The sequence below is a fragment of the Entelurus aequoreus genome, linkage group LG10 (genome assembly GCF_033978785.1).
Source record: "Entelurus aequoreus isolate RoL-2023_Sb linkage group LG10, RoL_Eaeq_v1.1, whole genome shotgun sequence".
NCBI lineage: Eukaryota > Metazoa > Chordata > Actinopteri > Syngnathiformes > Syngnathidae > Entelurus > Entelurus aequoreus.
In genome coordinates, this window is record NC_084740.1 from 47,409,080 (window position 1) to 47,414,504 (window position 5,425).

Here is a 5,425-nt window from a genome sequence, read left to right on the forward strand (position 1 = left end):
ATGTTTTGTTAGCTGCTAACAAAGAGAGGCGAAAGTGATCGACACATCAAAGCAGAGATCCAACCCACACAGCAAAAACACTCCGCGGCGGATACCCCGCGGAGGTATCGCGCTTTCCGGAACGGAACCGCGAAACGGACCCGCATTGGCGTCCACTTGCTCTCAGGAACGTATCCGCCACGGCGGAGGGTAGCGGATCCGCCGTGGCGGCGCGCTGCATCCGCTCCGCACCCAAGATCAAAGCCTAACCTCCCGCCGCGGACCAGCAACGGACTCATAAAAACCCTGGCTCATCTGGCCGTTTTGGACCCCTTTATCTTATTTTCAAAATCCCTTCTGTTCTTGCTGTAGGATAAAATAGGAAACTAAAAAATTCACTCAGCCCTACTACAGCAATATAGGCTTACATATGCATTGCCTTGTATTTTTAAACTAACAATATTGTCAATAGGCAGAAACAGAAAATGGTCAATTCACTCTATAAAGTAAATATATATAATATATATATAAAAAGTAAATATACGTATTTAATCTATTAGGCTACAGCTTCAAGGAAACGCTGCTCCATGCACAGCTAACATATCAGAAAATGAATAACTGGTGAATGACAAGAAGTCCAATAAAAGGTTGTTTATGTATACATATACATCTCTATTCCTCCTGAGGAGGTGGAAGCGGGACTCGTCTCCTCGTTGCCCGATCCCCCGCCAAGTTGAACCACCTGATGGCGTGTTTGGTGACCTCAGCGTCCGTGGCTGACCTTGTCAACACATTTTTACTCACAGCACCTGTAATCAAACAAGATTACAAGACAGATATGTTTATGTTTATGGTATGTAGCATCCAAAGCCAAGTATGCTTACACAATACAAAATATGTGATAGCTATTAAGGAGATTACATTTGAAAAAAAAAACATGACTTAAAGTTACTGGAGGTGGTTAAAATAAGGTGCGTAAACTATGAATTTGTGATCAGGGTATAGGTGTGCAAGACATCCAAAATGTTCAAACAATATCGTTATTTGGTTCCTTGATCAGAGTACTTGTTTGGCTCTGTTGGATGACGGCGGCGGTGGGTTGGGGGTGGGGGGCATAAATAAATATCCATAACCCAACTTTGGGAGGTTGTTTTCTTATTATATTTGTACTATCATTCTATGTTTGTATTCGTGTAGGCCAGGGGTGTCCAAAGTGCTATCGCTATCATCCGAGTCCCCGAGACGATGGCTGTTGGGTAACCATATCATTAGGATTATTGCAATACCAAAATTGCCAAATATACATATAGTACAAGCATCTCTGGTCTATTTTTGAATGCTACCGGAAATAACCTTCCTATTACTGTAGAAATGTAACGATCTGGTGTGGTGGATCCCAAGGATGCAGAGACATTAGCGTGCTGTCTATAGTCTTTCTCTTTATTCAAGAGGTAGCACACACTAGAAAAAACCAAAGGCGATGGTGGCAACACACACAAACACACCATGTAAAAACTACCAATATTAATACCTACAAAAAAAAACAAAAGCGCTAGACAAGGCTAGGAGAAATACTTCATGAAAGAAGTATTACTGAAAAAACAAAGTACAAAATAAAAGCGCTAGACAAGGCTTGGAAAAATACAATCAAACCTGAGATGAAGCACAAGACGAACTAGTGAGTCCGCTGGCGAGTCTAAATACTACTGTGTCTGAAGCAAGCAGTAGACAAAGTTCCGGCGCCCATCGGCCGTCAGCAACCAGGTTAAATAGGTTACCCCTAATCAATCTTAGGTGTGTGCTGCTGCCTTGCGCCAGCTGCACTCAATACTGTGGACGAGAGAGAGAGTGAACATGGTGTGCAGACAACAACAGAAATGATCAAGGATAAATCAGATTACCACAAGAAACATGACAAAAACAAGACTGAACACACTTACACTGGCTTGCTGTTCCTTTTTTCTGGCAGCTCCTCATTCTCTGCCTCAGATTGCAAATCCCAACTCCATGTTCCTCAGTAATGTGACACAGAAGGAAATAGTTATGTTTAAATCTAAGACTTCAACTGATTGTAACGGAATTGATATGGAAACGATAAAAAAGGTTATTGAAGAGATCTCAGGAACATTGATGTATATTAGTAACCTATCATTTCAAACAGGTACATTTCCAAACAAAATGAAAATAGCTAAAGTTGCACCAATTTATAAGACTGGAGACAAACATCAATTTACAAATTATAGACCCGTTTCTTTACTTCCACAGTTTTCTAAAATCATTGAAAAAGTGTTCAATAACAGATTAGAGGGTTTCATAAATAAAAATAGAATACTCGAAGAGAACCAATATGGATACAGAGCTAATGTTTCAACTTCAATGGCTTTAATTGAAATGACAGAAGAAATGAGCAATGCAATAGATAGTAAAAAATGTGCAGCAGCAGTGTTGTTGGATCTAACTAAAGCATTTGACACAATTAATCACAATATTTTCATCAAAAAACTAGAAGGATATGGCATCAGAGGGTTAGTCTTAAACTGGATAAGAAGTTATCTAACCAACAGGAAACAATACGTGAAGCTAGGCGAACACACGTCTACAACACTAAATATATCCTGTGGTGTACCTCAGGGATCAATACTAGGACCTAAATTATTCAATGTCTAGATAAATGACATTTGTAAAGTTACAAAAGATTTAAAGTTAGTATTATTTGCGGATGATACAACAGCGTTTTGTTCAGGAGAGAACACACAGAAGATAATACAAATAATAACAGAAGAAATTAACAAATTAAAAAGATGGTTTGACAAAAACAGACTATCGTTGAATCTTAGTAAAACTAAAATAATGCTATTTGGTAACAGTAGAAGAGAAAGTCAAACACAAATACAAATAGACGGAATAGAAATTGAAAGAGTAAATGAAACCACATTTCTAGATATAATGATTGATGATAAATTGAACTGGAAACGTCATGTAAAAAATATACAACATAAAGTAGCAAGAAACACGTCAATAATGAATAAAGCAAAACATTTTCTAGACCAAAAATGACTTCATATTCTTTACTGCTCACTAGTGTTACATATCTGACTTATTGTGTAGAAATATGGGGAAATAATTACAAAAGTACACTTCATTCATTAACGGTGTTACAAAAAAAATCAGTTAGAATAATATATAATGTTGGATGTAGACAACACACAAATCCTTTATTTATTGAATCAAAGATACTGAAATTCCACCACATAGTGAATTTGCAAACAGCTAAAATTATAAACAAAGCAAACTATAACCTGCTAGCCAAGAATGTACAACAATTCTTCTCAAAAAAAGAGGAGAAATATAATCTTAGAGAGAAATGTAATTTAAAACATTTGTACGCACGTACAACACTTAAGACCTTCAGTATATCAGTATGTGGAATTAAATGATGGAATGGATGAAGCAAAGCAATCAAACAATGTACTAATATGATCAATTATTTATTCTTACAGGTGGAAATAATAATAATAATAGTAAATAAAATAATAATAATAAAAAAGGTAAATAAAGCATAAAATAGTCTCTAATAAATTAATTAAATAAAAAACAGTGTATAAAATATACACATCAGCAAATAACAAAAATATAGATCAAGAAAAAGGATCCTTAATATGTGCAGCAATTTTTCCCACTCACATCACCTCATTTTATATTTTTTTCTACAATTAACTATGCGAAAAAACACATAATAGACATACCTTTTTTTTTTTTAATGGAAACAAAAACAACAGGGCGTCACACACAGCTAGTCCACAGTAAACAGGATCTCGAGCGCCACTAAAGAACAACGAGAGAAATAATACACACTCATATTAATAGTAAAGAACGGCTGTTTCCACTCCGTTAACGTTACGTTGTTGACTAACTAAGTAACGTTAGCGACCTGGGCCTAAACAACACTGACAATAAAGTAATACGCTTTGGTTTCAAGCAGTTGGAAATTTGTGGAATATCGTAGCATGTAACCTACACGTGTACATTCACAGCCTCTAACAAAAGATAGCCTAAGTTAGCTGTATTGAACTTTTGAAACGTTCATTTACTACGTTACTCACCGGCTTCACGCGGGAAACTTTCAAATTCTGGAGTCGGGGTGCCCCGGAACACAAAACACAGATGAAAGACAATTTTACAATAGCACGGCCAAAAAATGACCGTCGTTGTGTGGGTTTTTTGACGAATAACACTCTTTATCCACTTTTCTTCGCTCCAGCCTCACCTACCGCGTGCAGCCATTTTGAATTTTCTGGATACGTGACGTCAGACGCACGTCCCCATGCAAAGCATTCTGGGAGGCGGCGCTGGGAAAATACACAGCAAAGAAACTTTACTTAACTACCATAAAATATTCTGCCGAAATTGCTATTCCATTTTAAATAAAATAGCCTTTTTTTTACAGAATATAAAGTTTTACTGCTAGTCCTAATATCAAACAACGTCATTACAATCATACATAAATGATGATGGAAACATAAAGGCCGATCTTTACTGTGAATGTAGCAATAAATCAATAAATCTATACTTACGTTCGTGTTCCAGCAAAGAAAGTCCACAAATGATCGATCTTGGCTCATGCGCGTACACGCTAGTAGGCGCGTTCACGTCTGCGGGTGCAGACATTGGTCGGCTCAGCGCGCGTAGGCTGGGCCTATAAACTAAACCGGCGTGCGCCGCCTAAGTTTTCCGCGTCCGCGTACATGAATCAGACACGGGTCTGCTCAGGATCCGCTGTCTGATCTTACAATTTATAGAGGCGGATCTATATCCTCTAGGCGGAGCCAAAACGAATGTGACAGTAACGCGGGTTGGGCGACTTGAAGGCGGATCCGTATAGCAGTCTTCTGCTGTGTGGGAGGTAGCAGGTAGGTAACGTTAGCCTACATGAAATTATTTGTCTGTTACAGAATGTGATAGTAACCTGGCTTTTTAGCATTAAGCTAATGTTACATGATTCGGCAATTGCTAATCAATAAATAGCTAGTTCTGTTTTAACGTCGGGTTAATATTGTGGAGGGGGCCAAATTGTTAAGGAAAATAATAATGTAACGTTAGGTAATTACAGTACTCACACCTTACATTCCTCAGGGACATTTGTATTAGATCTTTTAAGGAGGTGTTTTTTGTTTACATTGTTATTGCCTTCTGGTTAGCTAATGTTTGCCCTGCAGGTAATAGTCACTTTATATATTAGGTATAGTTGTAAGCCTAGTTGTTAAAGTGCACATCATTAATGTTAATTAAGCAATATCACATGAGAGGGAATGCTGTTTTTTAATTTGAGCACTGCTGTGATTCGGTTAAAGATAATCATAACATAACATTCACATATAATATGTTGATTTGCTTTCTTTAAGTAAAAAAAAAGGTCAAAGACAAAGCTATTCGGTTTCTTGTGAGT

General features: G+C 37.5%; 1 long non-coding RNA gene across 2 annotated transcripts; it reads right to left on the reverse strand.

Moving 5' to 3' along the window:
- Positions 1–615: 615 nt before the first annotated feature.
- On the reverse strand, positions 616–4,791 carry LOC133659415 (uncharacterized). Of its 2 annotated transcripts, XR_009827650.1 has the most exons (4): positions 4,083–4,791; positions 3,726–3,804; positions 1,920–1,992; positions 616–1,809 (listed from the first exon to the last, which is right to left on the reverse strand). It is a non-coding gene; the product is annotated as an uncharacterized LOC133659415 (long non-coding RNA). The 2 variants fall into 2 exon arrangements; XR_009827649.1 differs by having other exon boundaries at positions 616–1,992; positions 4,083–4,789.
- Positions 4,792–5,425: the final 634 nt, after the last annotated feature.